This window comes from Peromyscus eremicus, chromosome 8b (assembly GCF_949786415.1).
Source record: "Peromyscus eremicus chromosome 8b, PerEre_H2_v1, whole genome shotgun sequence".
Lineage (NCBI taxonomy): Eukaryota > Metazoa > Chordata > Mammalia > Rodentia > Cricetidae > Peromyscus > Peromyscus eremicus.
In genome coordinates, this window is record NC_081424.1 from 42,240,016 (window position 1) to 42,266,610 (window position 26,595).

General features: G+C 42.4%; 1 protein-coding gene across 5 annotated transcripts in view; it reads right to left on the bottom strand.

Moving 5' to 3' along the window:
• Plagl1 (PLAG1 like zinc finger 1) overlaps positions 1–26,287 on the bottom strand; it is a 42,661-nt gene extending 16,374 nt beyond the window's left edge. For 3 of the 5 annotated variants that reach the window (XM_059272734.1, XM_059272731.1, XM_059272732.1), the window contains exons 1-3: positions 26,140–26,287; positions 11,229–11,269; positions 3,183–3,214 (exon numbers count right to left, since the gene is read on the bottom strand). The gene's annotated coding sequence lies outside the window, so the exon portion shown is untranslated. The remainder of the gene's footprint in view (positions 1–3,182; positions 3,215–11,228; positions 11,270–26,139) is intronic. The other 2 variants (XM_059272736.1, XM_059272733.1) reach the window with 1 other exon arrangement.
• Positions 26,288–26,595: the final 308 nt, after the last annotated feature.

Sequence of the window (26,595 nt, forward strand, 5' to 3'; positions counted from 1 at the left end):
ATTCAGTTGACTGCCTGTTCTCTTAATTTGATCAAAAGGCTACGTCTGTTTGTTTTGTATATAAACATCCTTTTAAATTAAAAAGTGGAAAAACTGTAGCTTTCTTTAGACAAGTTTGAAAAAAAATAATCAAATACAGTTCAGGGGAAAAAAAAAAAAAAAACTGGAGGTGACCATGAAGTTGTCTGCATCTGTTTGTTTTCCATCTGGTCCTCAGTCTGCACATGTAAACAGACCATGTACGTGGTCCACCTCATCTCACAATGCTCCACGCTGACTGTGGTCATTTAATTGGGTGGTCCCCAGAGGCCTGTGTTAACTTCCCCCCGCCCCAAGAGATTTAAAACACATGAAAGCAAAAGAATAAAATTAGTCTGGATGATTCTTCATTGAGTCTGCCCATCTCCCCAGTGGACAATACTGATTTATGTATTCAGACAGGAGGGGGACTCGAGTCTGCCACCCGGGAAGGAGCTTACAGAACACGAGGTACACAAGCCAGGCAGTAGAGTAGCTTGGCTTCATTGTCAAAATATTCAAATCATCGTGAAGAGAAAGCCATTCCTTTCTGCATTCAACAATACTTGGCCTCAGCGGACCCACCGAGGAGCTTATTCTTCAGCGGCACAGTATGAGCAGCCGTGAAAGGGGGAGCCCTGGAAGGGAGGGGATCAAGCCCCTCAGACTTTCCCACCTGCCCACTCAACACTGCCTCACACACACAGACTGAACAATGAGGGGGAGAACCTGGAACAGGCCAGACAGGGCCCAGGGGACCATCTTGTGCATCATGCGACAATGTAACGTGGCAGAGATGAGACCATCAAGAAAAAAAACACCCATCTCAGTTAGACAGAATGCCACTTTTCAGGCCTTATATTGCAAAAGCTGAGAAAAATCCTTTTCAAATGTCAATTAAAAAAAAAAAACACATGAGGTGAAAATGACCCTATGAAATTAAACAATGTTAAGGCAGTGTCCCGAGTTCCAGAAGAGCAAGAAAAAAAATCACATTTTTCTAAGAAGGGAGTTTGGCATGTGGTCAATAGAATTACATTCATTATTTTAAATGGATTTTTAATGCCATTCATGGACAACAAAAATGGACGTTTCACCAACCTAGAGTGTATGGTTTCTAGCGTGTATTTCTGCCTTCACGGCATGTTTACATTTTAGAATGTACCTTTCCCCCAGTTAATGAACTGGGTTCTCTACTGGCTGAGCATTCACCAAAGCTCAAATTGAACAAAGGGATTTCTTCCAGTTTCAGCTCGTTCATGTTGAGCTACTCCTGGCTTGAGTTAAGCAAATGCTTGAAACTTACTTTTTTTTTTTTATTTTTATTTTTTCTAAGGATCTGAGTGAGAAGGAATTGGGCAGTGCCAGACACTGGAAAACCTGCTCTAGTTTTCAGTAAAACTCCTCTCTCATGTAAAGGTGTATAGGGTTTGCTTGGGAAAGCCTCTCAGATATGTCTTCTTTATTTTTAAAAACTATGATCTCATACGCAATGGGGTCCACCAACTGGGAAGCTTAGAGACAACTAAGTCTTATCACAGTGATTCTATCTTGGGAGAGACCCTAGGGGAGACCACATTCTCTTCCAAAGGATTTTTTTTTTTTAAGATGCTACAGAGGGGCAGGCTGACCAAGGGTCACATGAAATTTTAATAGATCCAGGGACCTCATTATCTGGCCTCTGCTCTCCAATTTTAGAATAATCTCTGTATTCCCCATTCATAAAACTCAAGGTTTCAAATACGTCCTGAGTTCGGAGGCCTCCCAAATCACTGTCCTGAACTCTCTTACAAATCCCAAAAGCTTGTTCCTTCCCACTGTGCCAGCCATGGATCACGAATCTTCTAAAGCAGAGACTTCCCCTCCAAACCTTCTTGTGGCTCCTGTCCACTGTCTACCAAGTTAGCTAGGGACACCACTGTACGGTCACAACTGCAGACTCTGGGATGCTCACCAGGGGATGGCCATGTGTTAAGTGCTTAGCCCCCTGAAAACTCACAAGAGTGAGCAGTACTCCTGTTGTATTTCTGGACACATGAAGACCTGCAAATATGCTAACATGCCGGGCCCTGTAACCAGGAACAGCTGAACTGGGTGTGTGATCTGAAAGGCTGTCCCTACACTCTAACCTCTAGGCCTCTACACAATCAGAAATTCTGCACTCACCTTAGATTTGTTTTTGGTCCCCCCCCCCCACATAATCATGCTGCATAGATCGTGTGTGCTTATTACTGTTTCTCAAATCTGTTTTCTTCTTACACAATCCCCTACCGTCCAAGCGCCTTTCCTGTGGCCATTAAATCAGCATGGTGGGAAACTTGGCAATTTTATTTTGTTTTGCCAACAGGGGTCCTCTCTAGCTCATTTTAAACAGGTGGAAGCTTTCCAATCTTTCATATTTTCTCCCAGATGAAAACAGGCAAGACCTAAAGTCCATTTGTTAACATTTAAACCTGTCACAGGAATTCAGCAGGACTTATAGTAACTCAGGAAGGGAGGATGGATGGGGGTGGGGGAGACTCTTCCCTCCTTCCCCATGTCACTATAGACCCAGTTTAGAAAGGAAAATGCAATCTGTCTGTGCAGCAAGGGGGCTGGGGGTAAGATCCCTAACCAGACAGCTGCGTGGGAGCATCCGTGTGAGGGAGGGAAGCTGACCTCCCCTAGGACTCCAGCCTCCACTCCCAGCCCTGTGGCCGACAGCTGCAAGGCTTCAAGTCAGCAGTACTGTGATATATGGAAGGGCAGAGGGTCAGTTCCTCACCTTCCAGGCGCCATGAAAATCTCTCTCTCGGTTCAAGAAAACACTCTGCTAGTGTAAGCAAGGAAACTAAAACTGGTCTAGATGGCATTCCTTAGGTTGCCATTCTGGGGGCTGTAGACTCAGTGCTGGTGACTGACCGTGTTCAGTGAGACTCAGATTTATGGGTGCCACATCAGGAAGGAGCCAAAACTCTCCCTTAGAATTATGCCTCTCCTTTAGACTAGGACCTCTAGGACTGAAACCAATCTGTCAAAAACAAACAACGAAGGCCACCTGGGTTTGCAGAGAGAAGCACAGCCACTGAAGGTAGGGTGGCCTGGGGCAGTCCAGTGTTTTAGCACCCTAAAGCAAATAGAGCAGGAAGCCCCGAGATGATGCGCTAATGTTAGAGTATACTCACAGGATTAACTCCTCTGATTCCTATGCAAATACCTAGAAAGGGAAAGGCATATGGTGTTATTCTAAGGCCTTTATCTTAAGCTCTGAAATGCTAAAAGCAAACAAACAAAAACCAGAGGGAAATCTACTTGGAAGAGGCAAGAGGTAGGGCCAGAGCAACTGCAGGCTGAGGTCCAGGAAACCCTATTTCCTAACCTAGATAGGCTTCCTAGTCAACAAGCTGGGACAGGGAGTGGTCAGCTGATTTCCCTACGATGAAAATGATGGGAGCTAGAACCAAGGTGCTTTGGGAGAGAGGAGATTCTACCCCTAACACAGAGAAGAAGAAAAAAAGTACTTGAAACCGGGTGGGTTGATTCAAAGATACTTGAGGCACTAACAACATGTCTGAATTTGGGGGAAGGGGACAGTGTTCAGGGTTTGAGGTCAGGCAGATCTTCCAAGCAAATTCCAGTTCAATCTGGGGCTGGATGCCTGAGACCTATAGAAGAGGTTTACAAAGGCCTTGATAAAAACTGAAGAGGGTTTGGGATAAGCCAAGACACATGGCCACAATGGAATGTTTGGAATGGCAGAACCCTCAACATGTTCTATATCTAAAGAGTATGTGGAGAGAGTGTGGCACATGTGGGAAGATGACCCGACACAGGAAGATGTCCCTGTGGAACAGTGAGTGACACTGTGGAGTCAGCTAAGATGGTCCACTTGGACTAGAACCCAGAGCCCCAGCTCTCTGTGTTCTGAGAGGAATGGGCCTGTGCTGAACTGTACTCAAGAAGAGACGGCAGAGGAAGAGAATGTGGAAGTTAAGATACTGGGCAAGTGGGGTAAGTGGGACCACTCTGGTCATAGAGTCTAGTCTCTATGGTCACTTGCATCCCCCACCTCCTGAGACCCAGAAGGAAGGCAATAAAGAACCAGTTAGTGGCATACCCGACCCCCAGTAACAAGGGCAGCTACCTAAGGATACTACTCTCCCATCTGTGGTACCTAAAACCTTGGGGGAACAAACGGCAAGAATACTAAAGAAAAGACCAGTCCACTGTACTGGTCCAGACAGAACTTTTCTGTGGCTTCTTTGAAACATCCCACCAGTCTGGTGAGCAAGAAGCCTGAAGTCAGGGCCACCAAAGGGCGATTTCCACATGTTGGAGACTGAGGTCCACACTGGTCCCTGCGTTATTGGACTAGCTCTCCTTCATTCTAAATTACAACATCCCCGTCAGGGTGGGTCTTACTAACATGCCAGTGCGTTCCTGTCCCCTGCCCGTTTGGAATTCCTCAATGGTCCCGTTAGTTTCTGTCACTTGCCAAGAGACCTGCCTAATCCGAACCACTCAAGTTTTTAATCAGGAAAGCAGTGTGCTCAGGCATGTGTGCCAGAAAGAGACTGCACACTGTAGGCAGAGATTATGCCTTTGGATTCATCACCGCTATATACATTATAACAGGTAAACAGTAATTCCCCTGGGGAGGGCGGGCGGAATATCACTACCACCAACAAAACACTGCCCACAAAAAAAAAATAAAAATAAAAATAAAAATAAATAACGGAGCCATTCTGCAGTTTTTCTATAACACCATTTACAGAGTTTCCACTCTTCTGTGAATCATAACCAGCAGTTCTCCTACGCACTATGAATTGAATAGATGGGCCAAATGAGAAGCGTTTAGAGAAATCAACCTAAAATGGCTGTGATCTTAATGTGGCTCCAATTTACATGGTGATTGTGTGCGCGCTTTATGAATCACTTTTAATTCCTGCTGCTGAGATAAAAAGAAAGAATTTTACCTTGGTAAATGCTACATAATGGGTCAATTATGTTATTCTCTCAATAAAGTACATTTGTTATGGTATAAACACACATCATTTCCAGTATTGTTTTAAATACCAATAGGGAAGTGTGCTACATTGGCTAATTTTAATAATATTCAACACTCTCCTCTGAGAATATTCACTGCTTTCCTTTTTGTTTTAATTGCTAATGGAGACGGGAAGTAGTTTTAAAGATTTACTTATTTGTGATGTGCATGGATGTTTGCCCAAAACGCATGTGAGTGCATCATAGGAAACCTACTCCCCACAGAGGTCAGAAGACAGTGCTGGATCCCCTGGGAGAGCTGCCATGAGTGCTGGGAACTGAATCCTAGTCCTCTACAAGAGCAGGAAGCACTCATAACTACTGAGCCATCTTTCTAGCCCCAGAAAGTAATTTTAACGATATTCTTTAGGTAGGAATTTTTTATATCTAAAATTGGCACAATAATTTATTTTATTGTATTTTATCCCACTGTGGGACACACATATCCAACTTAATATAAAGTTATGCTCCTAAGATTAAAGAAGCAAAGAGAGGGCAATGTTCTTTTGTAGACCCCAAGGCAGACAGTGGAGTGTAGCAGAAATAGCAGCAGTCTGAGAGGTGGATCGTTCTAGGCCTGAATGGTGACTCTATAATTTGGAAGGTGTGTTACCTTAGCCACAATGTATAACTCTAAACTCCATGAATTTTCCTGTAAGTGGGGATATCTGCTGTAGCAGAGATGTTATTAGAATATACATTACATACCTCTAGGGGCAGAGTAATGGGTACAGAGTCCGGGTACCAAAAAGTACCAAGAATGATCTTGTACAGAGGGTAATCTCATAACAAAGAGGTGCTAATAACTTATTCGGGCACAATATGCACAATGAAAAGAATGAAATTGATTCACTGCAATCACTCTCCCGCAGTGCGGATCATTATCCCATCTCTTAACGTAAGCTTTTAAAATAAATGACTACTGTGGCCTGTTTCTGTACGTCATGTATGAAAAGATTCCCCAGTTCTTAGGCAGTGTAACAGCACTTGCTGTGTTTTTTAATTTGGTATCATATTTAATGACTGAAACCAATTACAAATAGGCCTGGAATGAATTGGTCTCACAAGTATCACCAAGTCCCTCACAAGACATACTGAAGCAGTTCACTAGGCACTTTTGGATTTGGCTAACTTTTCTCTCCTGAATGTGGTGGTGGGCAAAGTATGTCAGTTGCAAATAGAGTGGGTTGGAAAACAGGAATTTAAATGGACACACCTATCACTTTTCTCCATTAAAATGGGTTGGACAGAGAACTAATCCATAATCTTTTTTGCTGTTGTCGTTGTTTTGTTTTGTTTTTTGGGGGACAGAGTTTTCCTGTGTAGCCATGGCTGTCCTGCATCTTGCTCTGTAGCCCAGGCTGGCTCGATCTCAGAGATCCGACTGCCTCTGCCTCCCGAGTATTGGGATTAAAGGCATGCAGCACATGAGAACTAATACATATGGAGGGGAATCCTACAAAAATGTTGGATAGGAAATCTAAGGCTGGATTCAGGGCCATTATCTTGAAATGAGTGCACCAAGCACTCATGGTTGTTTTCTTTTTAAAAGAAGAGGGTTTTTGTTTTTTTTTTTTATAAATTCCCAACCTTTTTCCCCAATTTTAGTTTCCTTCGGGGCCTGGGGTTCCTCAAATCAAAGTTTCTCTGAAAGCCAGTGTTTTCTGGAATGTTATAACAACCCCTTCTACTGTGTGAGAAGTGGAAGGCTTTAGTGTGAGCTTCAACTCAGGGAGCAAACAAGAGCTGACTTGAGACTGGCCAGGGGAGAGTTGAGTGGGCAGGCACCTGACAGCTTAGTGAAGACATATTTACTTTCCTATGCAGGGGACAGATGAGCCCAGAGGACACTGGAGGCAGAGGCCACGTTAGGAGTGACAGCAACCTTAAAGGGATACATAATGGAAAAGTCAGAAAAGGCACTGAGGGGGAACAGAAATGGTACGTGGGGACACATGTCTAGGTACAAAGAGCACATGAGCTCAGGGACATCATGGATGTCTTTGTCACATGTCACCCTGCCATTTTCAAGCCAGTGGTTAGTCCCGAAGTAGTCTCTGGTTTAGAGAGGCTATAAGCAGTGTGGTGAAGAGCACAGTTACGGGATCAAATCCCAGTGCCTCCTGGAGCCACACAACATTTAGTCAAGTGAAAGTCTGCAGAACTCTTCAAAGCTTTTGCATCTTCCTCATGAAAGTATAGACATATGACCCCAAGAATCTCTCAGGAAAGAGTGAAAACAGAAGCTAGCCCCCACAAAGGACAATGCCTGAGGTTTTCAATGCCTCCTCCTAGCAGGGCTGAAGGCACCCCCCACAAACTCACTAAGGCAAAAACAAAACAAACAAACAAACCAAAAAACACCAGTGTTGGGTATGCTCCCTAAAGGGAAGATTTTTTTTTCAAAGTAACAGCACTGATCAGGTACAATAGACCAATCAGGTTTTCCTAAAATTTAGTATTTGCAGTTGAAGCCTGCATAAGTAATTACATTCACAGGAATGTACAGGGAGCCATCAATCCCTATTCATTCAGCCACATTTAGTGAGCCAAGAGCTTTGCGAGGCTTGAAGATATAAAAATGAATACGGCACAGCTGCCTTCCTTCCAGCTAAGAGAATGCACCTAAACAAAGAGCTATGGGGGATGTGGTAAGTGCTGCGATCGAGGTATGCACAAAGGGCCGGGGCCAAAGGAAAAAGTCATAAATTCTTTCTGGGAAATGAAGCAATAAGGGGAGACAGCTAAGAAGGAGTGAGATATTTCCTCGAGATAAACTGGAGAATTTTCTTTACCACGTTCTGAAAAGGAAGGTAGTCATTTTGAGACTTATAAACTATTGTTATTCCATGAGCTAGCTCGCTCCACTCTCCGTCTCATTAACATTTGACACACGCTTCCATTTACAACATTCTAAGACTATAAAAACCTCCTGATGAGTAATCATTATGTTCCCACAATAATCACACAACATGGGATGGTCGGTCTGAGTCCCTGGCATGAACTTAGAGCTCAAGTTCAAAGATGTTTTGAAACAAACAAAATGAAAAACAAACTTTGAAAAACAAAATATGTAATAATATTCATGCTTCTCCTAACATAAAAAAAAAAGGCATCACCTGATTATATCCCGGTTCACATTTGTCTTTATGTCTGTGTTTTAAAAAGAGACGGGGGGATGTTGAATGGACTTCTACTTCCCATCATTCATTATGCAGACCATATTCCTACTTATAGCATAGTTGTGACAAAGTCTCCATTGTTCATTGCACACTAGCCCCAAACTTAAGTCATTCTAACGTAAGCATGAGAAACTCCCGGCTCCTTTGGGGTGAATTTCCAAATTCCTCTGTGTTAAATTGAGGTCTAATTTTCCCTGTGCCTGGTTTTCACAAGAAGGTCCATTCCACCCCATGTGCCCCCTTTCAGCTGTCAATAAACAGAGGCAGTGAATTCCCTACAGCTTTACAAAGCTGGTTAGACAGAGCCATTCATTCCTTCAGGAAAACAGGGCATTGATTTCAGCGAGTTCCCAGGGAGCAGCTGAAACAAAGAGATCAAAGGCCTACCTCTCTCTCCCTCCAAAGCTTTCATTAGGCCCAGCCCAGACAAACTGCGACAGGTCTCCTTGAGACCAGGAGAGGGCCCGACAGACCACCTCATGGTTCCATTCAAATTCATCCGTTTTCTACATTCCAGTGACAGTCCAGAATGCTAACCATGACAAACCGACACAATCGTCTGGCATAATATACTGCTCACTAGTTCATCCAAGGTCAGAGGGAGAAAACAAGCACTGAGGGAAGTCTTAGGCTTCTAGGGCCTGCTGGGCCTCAATGGCCCTCTGACATTCCATAAATAAGCTTCTTCTCGGTCTTACTCTCCCTTTCTTCCTCCATCCTGTATCTTTAGGAGCGATGATCTCACTTAATGGTCTGAAATTTTTCATGCCACTGAACCCAAACTCTCTGGAAACTTTAATCCCAAAGTTGTAAAGGTGCCCTGGATGGCCCCATGTGCCGCCCTTATCCATCTATTCCCGTGTTACAGCAAACCTGATACTCCCAGCAAGCTCCTGTTCGCTCCAACTGAAAATTGTCATTTCTAATTTCTAAGCTTTCCCAAAAGCACGACCCCCCAGGGAAGGCCACGCAGCTCAAAGAGGAGCATGGTTTGTATAAATTCTGTTTGCAAAACAGAAGTGGGACTGCAGATGGAACAGTTACTTTTTTTTTTTTTTTTTTTTTCTTTGATCCAGGGAATCACCCAAGCTGGCTAACCAGGTCCTCAATAGCGGTCTGTGTGTGAAAGAGTGTTTGTGCATCTGTGGGAGTGAAGAGGGCTAGCCAGGAGCAGGGTGAACCAGAGGGAGTCTAAAAAGAAAATGTGTTTTCCCAAGGGGGGTTACCTCTATTGAACAAACATAATTAAAAGGGTTTCTAAATTTGCCCTTGAATTCAGAACTGCTCCTTTGACGCAACCCTCCCAGAACCCTGTTAATTAAATGTGTTCATGGGGCTTCACTCCATGTCTGTCACTCACCCTGAGTAAACACGAGGAGAGATGGCTTACCTTCCAAAATTCCTACACCGAAAAGAAAATAAACAATATGGGAACGGAAGGTATGGAAAGGCTACTTCTTGACGCAGAACACACTCTTCCCACAGGGCCATTCCAAGCCTCAGTGCTGTCCCGGGGGCCTCACCACAGATTTCCTGAGCCCTCAATTCACTGATTCTTGTCTCTCTCTACCTACTGAAGAGGCAAGGCACCACAGAGGATACTCAACAGCCCTCTGTGAAAGGCTTGAGCTTATTTTCAGGGTGCGACAGAAATTAGCCAGGGTAGACTGTCATAGCACATACCTAACATTTCAGCATGCCACTCAGACACTGGGGCTGTTGGGCCATGAGTCCAAGGCCAACCTAGGCTCTATAATGAGACCCTGTCTCAGAGAACTAAAAAGTGGGGAGGGAAGAAAGGTGACTTGTGACGAAGACAAGTGACTGTTACATCAATAATGTTAAAGCTAAATCTGGCCACTGACTCATTTTAGGTTAAGGGGTTGCACTAACGTCTCTGTCTTCTTAGCCTTCTGAAATGGAGACAGAAATATCTGTCACGAATCTTTTTACAAGGTACTGTGAAATTAGCATGCCACAAGAACTTGCTTCATTATAGGAAGCTGGTCTTACGAACAGCTTCATGTAATTATAGGTCACTCTGACTCAATAGAGGTTCTCTGGAAACTCATTAAGTTCCTCTAAATCAAATTATTTTTCAAAAGTACTCATGAAATGTACTACTTAAAGAAAACCCGTGGCAAAGGTCAGGCACACTCATCAATTCATCTGCCTACCTTTCAGAAGCATTTGCAAAGAATGGAGATCTTACAACTTGTTCTTCCTCATAACTACCTGAGACATTATGAATCTGTTTTTCAGAGGGGGAAAAAAAATGGGCTCTAGTGAGGTGGAGGGACTTGCCGAAATCATAACAGTAGCAGAGTGGAAGCTTCAAGTGTTCAGTCTCTAGACCTCACACCACTCCCATTATACCCAGCTACCGTGTACTCTGGATATAATTACCCACTGAAGCCCTCTACCCATAATTACATTTAATAACCAATCATGGTACTACTCTCAACAACCCTTCCTCACATCTAACTTTCTGATTTCCATGATCTATCTATCTATCTATCTACCTACCTATCTATCTATCTATCCATCTAATCTTTCTAAACTACAGATATGGGAGTCACATTATAATAAAGCTTCCTTCTAAATCCTTATTTCTCATTTAACAATCACCCTTGTGCCATTTTTTATTTTGACACAGAAGACTTTCATAAGGTAAATTGAGTTTAAAGATACCAATTACTGTTGCTGCCCAGGGTGCCTTTATTTTCATTATGATAGCAACATCTTCTGACAGTTCCTAAATCAATATATTGACTTTTGTGCTGAAAAGTCATGTCTCACCTATCTTGGGGGTCCCAGAAACCAGACACACGTGACACAGTCTCCAAAGTTTTTATCTTACCATGCTTGTTCTTAGGATGTTAATTGACATTATGTGGCAAAGGGTACTAGAGTCAAACATGTCCCCCTGTGATGAGAGAAGGCAAAATGCTGGGGAGGAAGAATTTTTTTAAATGGAAGAAAAAAAAAGAAATAACAACTTACAAAAGCCAATGACACTGGGTACGAAATCAGGCCGGAGCAACCTGGAAGCAAACAAAAAGTATCCATGAGCACCCCACAGATGTTGAGTGTGCATTGGTTACGGGTGACTTTTGAGACTGTTGGAGATTTGAGTTCAGTTGTTTAAGATGGCCTTGACCTAGTTTCCCCCAGCATCAAGAGTTCACAGAACTATTAAATGTTACAACTAAAACTTGGTTAACACAATTCAATCTTTTGAGAGTTCTCCAGTTTGATCAGAGGTGTGCATTTACTTCTGTACAACTCTCCTATAGGATCACATCACCACCAAAGTCAAGATCTAGAGTAAGTCCACAACCACAGGGGCTCCCACACGGCTTTTTCACAGCCACAGGCATAACTACCATCATCAAGCTGATGTCTGTTTTAATACTAAACATCCATCCACTCATTAAGAAAAAAATAACAATATCATTCATACTTAAGAGACTATTACCAAGTGGTATATCAAATCATGATTAAAGAATTCTGGTTTTGTGCATTAGAATCAGTTTTAATTCAGAAAACAAATTTTCTTTCTTCCCATTGCTATTGCAGGATAAACCATTTATTTCAAAACCCAAACAGTGAAAGTGGATATGTTCTCTAAATTCTCATATTTTCAACATATCTCTAACAAGAAACCTTCAGACATTTACCATCAGACCATGTAGGCCTTTTACATATTACTTCATTTAATATACATAGCGTTATCACCCCTGTGTGACCCAGGAGGAAACTAAGACCCTGGGAGGCTGAATAAGTTTTCTATGGCTATCCTAGCAGTGTTTGGGATCAGAGAGTTGGCATCCAGACTCAACTATCCCTCAAGAGAATCAATATTAATAACATTAAGATATGCTGTGTTGTCACCACAAAATTCCCAATTATGGCTGGGCTTTACCTTAACACAGAGAAATTGAATAGGGGAAAAAAAATGCCCCCAAATAATGACATGGGTGTTTTGTTCTTTTGTGAGACAGACACATGTTATATAACCAAGACTGGCCTCAATTCTGCTGTTCCAGCCTCCCAAGTGTGTGCGCCACATTATCCCAAACAGTAATTTACAAAATGAAAATAGCTCTTTATTCAAACACAAAATGACAGAAAATGGTCAAAACAAAACAAAACCCAAAGAATAGAGCCCACGGGAAGACCCCTATTAGAACAACGAACTGTTCAGCAGCCCCTGAATTGCTATCCCGGTGATGTCAGGCAGTCGCAGACACGTAGCCAGGCTGACCTTTGAAAAAGCTCATTCAACTAGCAAAGGTGATGATGAGAAGTGAAATTCTCAGTCACCGATAAAAAGCTTCAAAATTAGGCTCTTCAGCCAATAGCTACATCTAAAAGCCTAAAGGTAACGTCTAGATAATGATAATAATTCAGCAGAATACTGATCAGGACATAATTTCTGTAGGTTTATTAGCTTAATGACACAGCATTATTACTGAAGATTAGCAGCCATTTTCTCGGGCAAAACCAAACAACACATTTATGCATAGCTGTGGCAAATTGGCCAATTCAACAATACTTAAGAGGTACCTATCCAATAAGCCACTGATGTCCTGTCCCAGATCCTCGGGCTAGCCTTTGTTTACAAATGTCTCCTTAATGGTCTAGGGTCAGGAGGTGGACAAGGGAGGCAGACTCATTACTAGCATTGGTTGCTATGCATATAAGTTATACATAAAAGCAAGGGAGTATGATGAGTTTCACCTCCACAGGAGGCCACATATTCTCATTCCTCATTTTAAGAGACGGAGACGACTCTACCTCATCAACATTTTAATCTCTCAACAGCTTTAAAATGCTTATATTTTATTCCATGTATAGAAGTTATTATTAGTTAATATATTTAACTAAACTTTCTAGTAGCTCTTAGTTACTGAAACAGGCCTTCATCTGTAAGGCAGGACCATGCAACTAGTTCTAGGCTATGAATAACCAGGTTAGCTACTGGCAAAAGAGTTATCAAACATAATTTCCCTGCCACGTAGCCAAGAAGACTAAGCATTCCAAGAAGCATACACCTACAAGATGGTGGTATGTTAGAAGACTTGAGTCTCCCTGCATGGAACAAATCCATGGTCACAAAGACTCCAGAGACTGTCCAACATCATAATGCGTCCCCATACTGTGGTCATTCCACACATTTCTTCTCTTCCAGCTGCCCTTTCTACTCCCAGTGCTTATACACATGGCCACCAACATCCTTGCCTCATGGTTCACTGAGGAAACAAAGGCAATTGGCAAGGGTTTCTCACCCTTCTAACTCTAAACATACAGACTTCCCTCCAACCGCAGGAGAACATCTTCCTAGAACCAGAAGCCCATCTCCACCTAAAGTTCTCTCTACTTTATCACTCCCTTCCTTTCCACTACAACACATGCCCCCACTATACAACATATTCTGGCATGTCCCAACTTTAAAAACAAACATTCCTTGACCTACTGGTGCCCTCCAGCTCTGATTCAACTTCCATCCTTTCTCAGAGAAGCTTCTAGAAAATCCTCATTGCCTTGCTTCCTACTCACTTCCTAACCTTCTTTGAAACACTTTGTCAAAGAATGCTTATTAATGCCATCAAGGAATTCTTATCCTCATTTTAAAAATTGGGAGATTGGCACTTAACAGAGGTCATGGAAGGTCTTTTCCTTGGAGCTACTTGGGAGCCCAGGGCTGACCCAAAGCACTCTCTCAGGACATCAGATTAGAGACTTTAAGCACCCCTACACCTCCTTCCTCTCTTATATCAATCCTCCCTGCAGAAAAAACCACAAACTTATCCCTCAGAATATCACTAATTTTTTTTTATTATTTTTTATTTGAGAAAGGACCTTTCTTTACTTATATTTCTGTGTTAACTTATCTGTGTAAATTAATTTTCTTGGCAACCTGAGGAATAGGTGATTCTATCTCCTTAATAAAATTCAACCATGGCTGAAAAGAAATAAAAACCTTTCCCTGTCTCACACTAAGCAGAGCAAGCAGGTGACCTTGATCACCTAGATTCCTGACCACAGATTCCCTGCCCTTTGTCATGGCTCCTTTCTCTTAGTTGTTCCCATTAGATGGTGATATGATAAGAGAGCCACTCTGAGATCTATGACCCAGTCCTATTACCTCCATGAGACAAGAGAATTTAGAGTTGATGTAAATTCATTACAAGGTCTCAGAAGCTTATTTAATCTATCACAATGCAACTGTGAGGATTTGCATTGTCAAGATAAGATCCTCAGTTGAGGTGATTAGGGCATTACCTCCCCTAGCTCTAACTCAAAGCTGACTTAGCATTATGGAGCTTGGGACTGGCCTAGCGGACACCACACATCCTACCCTCATTTTTCTAGGCACAAAGACACTATGCTTTCTCAGAACTTCCATAAGGCCTGGGTGAACAGTAGATCTGCCTCGAATCCATGTTTCCTTCTAGACCTTCTCCAGCTGCACAATCTGTGAGGCAGGACCATGCAACTAGTTCTAGGCTATGAATAACCAGGTTAGCTACTGGCAAAGAGTTATCAAACATAACTTCCCCACCATGTAGCCAAGAAGACTAAACATTCCAAGAAGCGTACAACTATAAGATGGTGGTATGTTAGAAGACTTGAGTCTTCCTGCATGGAATAAATCCACAGTGGATATTTGTATGAGCAAAAAAAAAAAAAAAAAAATTTTTTTAATTAACTTTTGAGTAAAGTCACTGAAGATTGTGAATAGCTTGTTATTACAGGATGACCTTAACCCATCCTGACTATATAGAACATGGTACCAGAAGTAGGTTTCTGCTTTAGCAAAACACCAAACATACATAATCTTCATTTAGTGGTCATGAAGCAATGAGGCAACCGACCTCAAGAGACAGAGAGATGCTACTGTGTTTTATATATCAGTAAGACATGGGGTTGAGCCTTTGCCTCTGGTAGGACAGGGCATAGATCTCCTTGCCTAAAGACCTTGTTTGTCATTGGCTCTGAGAGAAAGGGGGGAAAAACCAAAACATTGGAAGTCTGTACCTGTCACTGATACATTTTCTCAAAAGGGAGTCCAAGAAAGCTGAGTTCAGAAAAACCTGACCAGTTTCAAAAAAGGAATGGGAGCCAGGCATGGAGGCTGAGTCAAGACCATCATCGAAAGTTCAAGGCCAGCCTTCACTGCATGGTGAGACCCACTTAAGAGAGGATGTCAGAAAGATTGTGAAGGGCCTAAGTTCAGGAAAATGTTGCCAAATTAAACTGCCTCCAGGACACATGACAGCGAATGAACTAAATAAAGGCTAAGCTTCCCAAGAAAAGCCAGGGAGTCCCAGACAACTTCACTGACAATCTAAGAGGAGCCATAGAAATGAGACACCAGATCTACGGCATTCATCTCTGGACTCCATATCCAAAGGAAAAAAAAATCAAGGGTATGTTTATTAGCATACAGGACAGCCTGAAAATACAATACATAAATAAAGACATAAGAAAACGTCCAAGTTTGGAAGTCTATTGTGCTGCCAAAGACAAAAGCCTCTCAGTTGAAGTGTTAAAATGACCCTTTGGCTGGCCCTCACACTTCCACTTGTAGGAAGTGAGTGAAAAAAAAAAGTTGGTTAGTCCCCAAGTGAGGCAATTGCTTTAACCCCCACTTCCAATGTGACTGAGAACAGGAAGATGCTCCAAACAATGACCAGACAGACTCAGAGGCCAGGAAGAAACATTTTGCTTCCTTTGGGGTATCCTGTTTCAAACTTGCTACAGGTCAATCAATGACTCTTTCAAGTATAAACTTATAGTAAAAAAAAAATCATGGATCTGTATTATTTTAATAAATCCAAAGAGATGTCAGGAGTGCCTAATTTTCCTGTACATCACAGATTTCAAAACCTCACACTGAATGGCATGTCCCTATGTTCTACACAGCATCCTCTGGGGCTGTGAGCATCTTTCGTGGGCTTTTAAAAAGCAATTCTCTAGATTGCAGCTTGAACCATCTCTTTAGAGTGCAACAAGGTATTACACTAAAAGCATATGATGTAGACATACTCTACAGAAGGCCAGCCAAATGAACAGCTCCACCTCATACAAGCGCTCAAAACCTCAACCAGGAGCCAAAGTAATGGCATTGTAAAAAATAACTGACATTATGCCTGAGAGATATATGACAGGGGCTGAGAGACAGCATCATAAACACGAAAGCAGCTAATCTCCATTTCAACATTTTACTGCTCTATTTGTGGATGACTCGGGTACTGATGGAATGAATCCGAGTCCCTCACAGTCCCCATGTCAAAGTGTAACCCCAGGTGAGAATGCATCTAGAGACAGCACAAGTCCAGAAGTAATTAAATTTAGATGAGGCCAGAAGGGTGGGTCCCTATTCCAACGGATTAGTGTCTCACAAGAAACAGAAGAAATGAAAGATCACTTGCTCTGATCCTTCTGCCTTTACCTCCTGAGTGCTGGGATTACAATGTGAGCCAACACACCCAGTTTAACATTTTTAATGTTTGGGAAATTATTTTTTTAATTTAATTATCATGAAGAGTTCAAGTTCCCAGACAAATAATCCTAACAGATTTTTTTTCTTCTGTTCACATTTTTAATCAGAAAGCAGGGGGACACATACCATGGCTCACATGTAATGGCCAGAGAACATATGGTAGAGTTAAGTTTTTGCCTCCTGCCGTGTCCCCAGGGTCAAAGTCATCAAAATTGGTGGCAGGCATCTTTACTCACTGAGCAAGTCTACTGATCTTCCTGACTCAGACTCCGAGATATTGGGATGTCCACCAACATGCCAAGCTCAACAGACTTACCATGTATTTATTGTGTGTTTGTGTGTGTGTGTGTGTGCATGGGGGGGGGGGTGTAATACAAATGCCATGGTGCCCAAAAACAGCAAAACAAAAAAACAGCAAAACATAAAGAAGTGGGGGAAATTGGGCTGAAGGTGTTAAGTCTGTGGCAGGGGACCTGCCTAGCATTTTCCAGACCTCAGGTTTAAATCCCAGCACTGCAAGAACACATAAAAAATTGAAACAATGAAATATAGAGCAGAGTGTGGTTCCTTTGGTTTGTCTGAGCCCAGTGAAGAACATTGAAAACTTATCCATCAGTAACAGTAAAAACTAGACCAGAAATCTAAAGGAAGGCAGTGTCTGCTGGTTAGTCCGCACGAGTGTGGTCTCAAAGGGCGGACTCCAGGCAGCACCCTGGCAATGAAGGACAGCCACCTCCGTGTTTGCTTTGCTGTAAATATTTCTGCTCCATAATTTCATTTATTTGGCCATTTATTTTTAGCACCAAGGCAGTCCAGCATAAACAAGCAAGGGCAAACCAGTTTTGCAACTTACTAACTATATGGTGTTGGGCAAGCCTCTTGATCTCTTCACTGAGTTTCTTCACAATTGAAAACAGAGATAATACCCCTTACCTTGCAAAACCAAGCACAATTATCATGGGCATTTAATAGCGGGGAGCTATTTGGCAATAGTGTTTTGTATGCTAAGTACCATGCAGGGCGTTTGAATAGAATCTCTAAGAACCTGACCAGCTGGAAATGACATTTAGATAAAAAAAAAAAAAAGATGGATGATGACAGCTAACAATTTAAGAAGAATGATAGATCACAAATAATAGGGCTCTGATCTAGCTAGAAGGATTACAGCGTATCCTCAGAATGGGACCTAGAAAGCGTCAGTTGCAAATTAGTTGAGGTGAACGTATTAAAGGTAGGGGAAATGACAAAGAGAAGAATGTATCTATTGACCCAATAGAGGGAATCTTCTGGAACGGGTGAGGCGTGAAGGCCACCTGACCACTGGACCCAGTCTCAGAAGCAGTACATATGGGGAGGCCAGACAAGAAAGCCGGGAGTGAACACAGAGGGGCAACTGCCAGGCTAGGAACAAAGAAACTCTGCCCACAAGAACTGGGATGCCAGAGTGTCTTAGCCAGTAGTCATCCCACGTGATGAGGAGGGAAGAAAACTGTACAGTGGGGCGCATCACACAGAACAGGGGCCTAATGCTAAGGGGCTGGTAGGAGTGCCAAACAGAGGAAGAAGTTAAAAAGCTTAGTTCTGTCAATCAAAAAGATGAATGACGTTTCCCACACTGGTACAGGTAGGTCCATCTCAGTATTCAAGGTAATCCTTACTGACTCCTGAAGTTCTCAAGGATGTGAATGCATTCAAACCAGCAAAACACACTCCTTGGCATGAAATACTGCTGGTGGATGGCTCTCTCTCAAAAACTCTAAGCACAAAATGAAGAAATCCAATGTATGGATAACTCAATAAAAGGTAGACTCACTTTCCCTTTCTGTAGAGCGGGAAGCTAGCTCTATCTCTAGCGTATCAAAAGACTCAGATAAAAATCGCTCCAGAAAGCCTGGAAGCTTGCCATCTTGGTTGCCAAGTTCTTGTGCAATACTGGTTTGGGAATCTATCATTCATTATGTTCTTTGCTACAGTCAAAGAACAGTTGCTTTATGACTCATAAGTATTACACTAGAAAGTCTATTAAATCCCAATCATAGATACATGTCCAAGGTTTACCTAAGAACATAGGCTGGCTTGATGACTAAGCAATGATTAGAATAAACTAATCTTAACATGCTAAGAAATCAAAGAAGAAAACAAAACGAATGCTTCCTAGAGGATAGGAACAATTCATAATAACCCTTACTATATATTCACTCAATACTCTCACCAACTTTGCAGGAGAGATCCCCTGTTTTCCATATTTTGTACATGGAAAAACTAAGCTACAGAGAGGCTAAACAGTTCCCCAAGATTATACTACAAAACAAAAGGAGAGAACTAGTAGATGAACAGAAACAACTGGGCTCCGAGATCCAGTTGGACTTAATGCAATCCGTTTTCATTTGTGACTCCATAGCACTGAGCCCTGGTGGGGCACAGCACTCCCATTTAACTTAGAAACAAGGTACTGAGCCTCCACAGTCACTATGGCTAACTCCTACTGTCCTGTTATTCTTCTATACCCAAATCCATGACATCAACATAACTGGGAAAGTACACAAGTCTAAATTAAAAGATATTCTACAACATGCATGATCTAGACCCTCCAAAAGTGGGAAAGTGACAAAGACTAAGAAATTGCCATAGGAACAAAGCACAGATGTGACAGCTGAATGTGACGTGCTACGTGGACACTCACAAGACAATTGGCAATCTGAATAGAGTCTATGGCTTAAGGGATTATGCCAATGTTAATTTATTTTGGTAACTGTACCATGGCTATATAAGATGTTAACAAAGCAGAGTATATAAGAATACTCCACTAGCTTGGTAAATCTAAAAAGTCTCTAATTTAAAATTTTTTTTTGTAATTTTGTAACTGTTTTAATTCAAGGTTTAAATATACCTTTTCAATCTCTGTTTCCTTTTTCTTGTCTTATTATACAAGCAAAAACCTCCAAAAGACATTTAACAGAAATATTGAGGCTAGACACCCTTTTAAAAATTATTTTTATCTTTGCATATGGAATAATTGTACACTTAGGAAATCCTCCAAAAAATATACACTACTCAAATAACGAGTGAATTTGGCAAAGTCACAAAATACAAGATCAAGACACAAAATTTTACTATTTTTGTATTGATCAAGATAAATGGAAAATAAAATTGGGAGAAAAAATATAACAGTATAAAATACATATGAGATAATATGCAATATCTAAATAATAATAAAATGTAACAATATGTAAATCCTCTATATAGTATAGCAAATCACAAAATAACATTGAGAGTAACCAAAGAATTTACAAAATGGAAAGGTATACTATATATTTATGGTCATAAATACTAATGTTCCATTATGATATTAATAGATAAGGCAATGGACAAGTTTCTAAAAATTATTCTGTAAAGTTAGTACAATAATCATAAATAAAAGTCTGACAGATTCTTTTGTTTTGTTGGTTTTTTTCGAGACAGGGTTTCTCTGTGTACCTTTGGAGCCTGTCCTGGAACTCACTCAGTAGACCAGGCTGGCCTTGAACTCAAAGAGTGCTGGGATTAAAGCAATGGGCCACCATCGCCCAGTAAGCTCATCCTAAAGTTTGTACAGAAATGCAAAGAATTTCTGTAAGTTCTGGGGGGTAAAAAATCAAAGGCTGGAGAGGGGGCACAGTGGGGAAAAGACTTTAGACCCCCAATACCCACATGAAGAGTCAGGCGTGGCCCCACTCATCTGTAACCTCAGTAGGGTAGAAGGAGAGACAGGGCTTGCCGGGAGAGAGTCTAGGAAAAGGATGAGCTCCAGGTTCACTGATACATCCTTCTCAAATGCCAAGATGGAGAGAAGCAATTGAGGAAGACACAGGTCAATGTCTGGCCTCCATATTTGCCCACCTGATGTGTACACGTGCACACATCTCTCTCTCCCTTTCACATACACACACACACACACACACACACACACACACACACACACACACACACACTAGGGGGAAAGGGAGAATAAGAGAAGCTACTATGCCAAGGGCTTTAGGTCTAGAAATGTAGCTTAATTGTAAAGTGCTTGTCTAAGAGCCATGAGGCCCCTGTGTTCAACACTTAGCACTGAGAAACAAAAACTTACTGTAAACTATATTAAAACAGCCTGATACTAACTCAAGAATTGAAAATCAATCTAAGTAGAAAAGAAAAAACATTAAGAAATAGGCCCAACCACATGGTCTTTCATTGTTCAACGAGGACTCTGCTATCATTTGATGAAAACCAGATTTTTTTTTTCAATTAATTTATACAGTGGTTGTTTGGCCACATGGAAAAACGCCATTTTGATCCTGCCTTAACGCCCTAGACTTGAGCCTCAACACACACACACACACACACACACACACACACACACACACACACACACACGTGGGTGGGTGGGTGGGGTGTGGAGGGGTGGGAGGGAGAATTAGGCAAATAGAAAACTAAATTCCAGAGGCAAAAACTATTTGTAGACCAGTAAGATGGCACAGGCCTTTAACCTCAGCACTTAGGAGTCAGAAGCAGACAGTTCTTCATGAGTTCAAGGCCAGCTTGATTCACACAGGGAGATTGAGGTAACCCAGAGCTACACGGTGAGACCTTGTCTCAAAAAAAAAAAAAAAATTTGTAATCACGTACCTGGTAAGTCTCCCTTCCAGAATATATTAAGAATTAAAACACAAATTTAAAATTTGCAAAATATTCAAACAGGTACTTCTTCATAAAAAAAAATTTGTGATGTTCCAGCACCCAGAGGTAGAGATAGGAGTTCAAGGCCAGCTGCACTACATCTTAAATTCTAGACTAGCAAGTCTAGACATAGTAAGACCCTGTCTCAAAAAAATGTAAATGCTACTCATTATAAATACTCATAGAAATGCAATAAATCTGCACAAAAGCCATAAATTCAACTTCTTGGGCTATGCAGATTGTGTGTCCCTTATCATTTGAGGTTTTTTAAAAAAAAATCTTAATATCCATAAGATATTTTTGGAGTGGGACCTAAGTCTACACATAAAATACACTTAATTTACCTACTTATTTGTAGGGCTGGGTATTGAACCCTGACCCTCAAGGGGTGCTGGGTATGCATGTACCTGAGTTACACAGCCCCCTTCTTTAGGAGTCATATATGCTTCATACATATAGCCTGAAGGCAATTTAATACACTATTTTTATTCATATGTGCTTGACTGAGACTTCTCATGTGCGGCCAGGCGTGGAATTTCCCACTTGTGGCATATTAGTACTCAAAAGCTTAGCAGATGGAGCAATTCAGAAAGACGAGGTTTTAAGATGAGGGACATTCAATCTGTACCCAAGAGACATATCTCCACCATTTGGGGCTGGAGATATGCCTCAGCAGTTAAGAGCAAGTACTGCTCTTGCACAGACCCCCACTTCAGATCCCAATACCTACTGGAACTCCAGCTCCAGGGGGATTCCAGCGTCTCCAGCTTCTGCAGGTACCTGCACTTACCTGTATGGAACTCATGCAAACACACACACACACACACACACACACACACACACACACACACACACACGTATGCATCATTAAAATAAAGTAAATTCAATTGAAAAAAAGAACATCGTAGCAATTCAATTTGTAACGGTCCAATATTGAAAGCATCTCAAATGCTCATAAAAAATAAAATGGCTCAAGTGTTAGTCATGAATACTGTTGAAGAGGGGCAAATAAACTTCCTGTTAATAGCCAGAAAGTAAATACTTTAGGCTTTGTGGGTCAGATGGTCCCACAGTAATAAACACAGAAACAGGCTTTGGCCATGTTCCAGTAAAAGTTGCTATGTGAAAATATGAAATGGGCTGGAATAGGTTAATAGTTTGCCAGTCCTGTATATAAAGGGGGGGGGGACCTTATAATGCAGTATGAATGGCACTCAGGAACACAATGTGAGGGGGAAAAAAAGAAAAGGAAACTACATTTTTCAAGTTCCTGATGATTGAAATCAAGACAGTAGAGTGGGGAGTCAGTGCTCCATAAGAAGGAGCAGGGATGAAAAGGGCCTATGACCTCATCTGGATAGTCACACAGGCATATACATTAGGCATTTCATCGGGCCACACCCTTTATTTTTGCCTTTTCCATACTTTGCATTTGTGAGTACGTTGTAGCTCAATTTGGAGAAAAGGGCAAATTGGATGACTAGAATACTGATCTAAAGAAATAATATCCAGAATTCAACAGGGCTTAAAAAATATAAAAGCCAGATTTTAAAAATATGTGAAGGAGTTTTATGTGGTTCCTAACGAACAGGAAAAAAAAATGTAGGTGCTCAGGGGAGGATGGAATCACGGGGAAAACTTCCCAGGCTTGAAAAAGAAACTTCATTTGAAAGTGTCAAATACGTGTGCACACAATACACACATAAGCTTGTCCAGAAAGCCTTTGATTACACATTCTTTGTGATCATATAAGGAACAATTAAGACCAGTCAGCAGATCAGTGGTATGGACATATGTGCTGACTGAGGTGCAGGTTGGAAGTCAGGAACAAGGGGGAAACTTCGCCAGCCTTCCACATTGGAGCTAGAGAATATCTCTGAAGATTCTCACAGTGAAAGGAAAAAATAAAATAAAAAAAATACAAGGAAAACATGTTTAATTCTTAAAACAGGACCACATACTACATGCAAAGCAACAGCATACAAAAAGCTGTCATATTTCCAGATGACAAATGGGTACAGAGCACAGAAGCAAGCCCAGGCTAATCTGAGCATCACTCATAGCCAAGGGGGCACACCAAGCCCCTGGCATAGGGACAATTGCCTTCCTAGGTGAAAAAAAAATGCAGTTAATCGTGTGTTACCTTTACCACATCAACAAAACCTACACACACGTACACCCACACGTGCATGAGCTCCATAGCTGTGAACAAAACACAAACTGTAAACACTTCAGAAATCACTGTGGAATCAATTTCATTATCAGCTGAGTATTTTTTTTTTAATAAATCAAGACACACACGCCACAGAGATGAACGTCTGTTTATTTATTTGAAAGTTTCTTCACCCACGACCTGCATCCAGAACGATGTTCCCCACGAGACGTATGTGCAATGTTGGGAATGTCCTGGTCTGTAGTGTAGGAGTGTGTAACATAATAAAATATAAAGTTACATGTGGAGGTTGCGCACTAGAAATCTGGCCCGGAGCCACTGAATAACTGAAATTGAAATAAATACCACAACATGCCAGCATTTTAAAACCCAGAGTGAAGGGTTACACAATTTTTGTGCTTTATTACCTTTTTAGTATTTATATTTTTCATAACAAAAACCTCATTTGTGCTTAAATTGCTTAATTAAATTAAAGTTACTTTAAAAAGGAGCACATTGAATGATTTCAATTTTCTTTTAAGTACTTTAAAAAGTACATTAAAATTTTTAATGTATAGAAATACATGATGGATTTAATGAATAGCAATGTGCCCACCAAAGAAATTATGAAATGCAATCTTAATGCTGTTATGTTTCCTAGGTAACTCTCCCTGATCAAGACTCTTTATGACGCAGTGGAAAATATGAGATTTCAAGCCCTGGATTCAGGCCCCTTCATTTTCTTTAATATATTCTGGGGGTGGGGATGTTAACATTTAGACCTACATGTATCATTTAACAGTTATTAATCCTGAAACGTGGCTCAGGTCACTCACTGGCAACTGGTCAAGAGATGAGGCATTTTCTAGCTTCCCAGGAATCCTTCCTTAATGCTCCCTCACACCCACTGCCCCCCACCCCCCCGGGAGGTGACCATTAACAACGTTCATTGCATTAATTTACATTTTTCCTTTTGTGATTTTTAATATCTCTGTGCTTCCCTAAACAATGGCTTTGCTTGCCAGCTTCTGAATTTCACATAGATGAAATCATGCAATATTCAGTAACTTGGTTTTTTGTTTTTTTTTTTTTTTTTCTCCTCCTCAACACTGAGAGGCGTCTGTGTGGAAACACAGACGTGCCTCGTTTGCTCCTGTACCGTGTTCCATTTTATGACTGGTACATAATTTATGTTTCCCCGTCAGATGGACATGAAGGCGTTGTCCAGCTCTGTGGTACTACACAGTAAGCCTTCTTGTACATGTCCTCTGGTGCATATAAAAATGTATCTGGGGCAGTGGCTTTTAAACTTTTTTGACCATGACTCATAGTAAGGAATGACATTTTAGAAAACCATTACACACGCATGTGTGTATAAAACTAAGAGGGGGGGGGTGGTCATAAAACAAAGACCCTCTGGCTTGAGACACATTCTGACATTTTCTCCGTTTGTGATTTTCATTTTTTTTTTTAATCACTCTCTACTTAAATGATTGCGCAACTCACAAATACGAGCTTCACATTTGGAACAACGCTCCTCTGTAGGATGTGTACAGAGGCACGGGACCGTGAGGTCGGGGAAACGCAGATGCCAAATGTCGTCAACTCTGATTCTTGACTGAAATGAACGTTCTCATTTACTAGTATGTAAATGTCCCGCTGTTTTTAGAGCGAAAACCGCAAAACAACAGATTTTATCTTGTTCATACGTCACTAAAATATTAATCACTTACCATGCGCTAAGCAAGCAGCCGGAGACTCCAACCCTAGACCGATGGGTTAATACGCAGAAGGAAAAGGAAAAGTGTGGGGGGGGGCACACTTCGGGGAGCAGAACCTCGCCGAGGCCCCAGAGCGCTAACAGGAGGGGCCTCGAAGCTGCCTTAGAGGGTGGGGTTAGATCCTTAGAAAAAGGACCTAAGCTGGGACATTTCTATTTTTAATTTTTACTCAATTCCTAAAACATCAAAGTAGCACATTTGTTACGGGGGATTCCCCTTTGCTTTTTCGGGCACAAAGCGGAAAACCCTTTCTAGCGTCCTTAAAGTTGATGCGTGGACTGGAGAAAAGGCCACAAGTTGCACTTTGAATTCTCCGAGAAATTTTTAAGAGTCCAACGCTTTCAAAGAGCTGTAAGAGCACAAGCGGGAGCGCCCAGTGATCGCCAAAGCATCAAAAATAAGTGCGCTTCCCCGAAACGGACGCCCATCACTTCTCCCCGACTTTCTTTTTTAGCCTTTTGTGGAGTTCAAGAGCGTTGCCAGGTCTTAAGGACCGCGGCTAAGTGCCGCATACCACCCAGCCACGGGTGCGAGCCAGCGCGGCACGCGCGCGCGGCGTTTAGCACCGTTCGGAGGGACCCCGGAGCCTTTCCCTGCATCCCTGACAGCTGCAGCCGGGAAACCCATGCTCGGAGTTTATCACCTCGGTGCCCGAAGGGGCCCGGGACCCTCAGGTCCTCGCAGAGCGCAGCAGCCCACCCACAGCCACCCACCCCGCGGCATTGCCGCGCCACGTCCCCCCGAAAGTGCCCCGATCGCCCACCTACTTACCCACCCGAGCTGGACTCAGGCGAGGCCACCCGGCTCGCAGCCTACGCGGCCATGTCGGCACCCCGGAGGTGCCGGGTCTCCGCTCTCCTCCCGCTTGCCGCGAGCCCCCGTGCCCGCGGCTGCGCCTCCCGGTGTGGTTCTCCCGCCTGCCAGGCGAGCGAGGACGGAGAACGCCCCAGCCGCGGCTTTATCAAGGCTCGGGGCGGTCCCTGCCCCAGCTGAGTGACAAATCGCAGAGGCCGTGGGCTTTGCCGCGCAACAAGGCAGCCAACGGGATGGCTGCACGGACGAGGCTGCGGGAGGGGCTGCGAGAGGAGCTGGGCGCCCCCCCCATCTCGGGGTGTCACGTGGGAGCAGGAGGCCCCGTTTGGAGCTCGAGGGTCTGCGGGGGAGGACAGCCACGCAGGCAGCCCGCCACGGTGACTCATCGGCTGTATGCGCAAAGCCAAGGTCGCC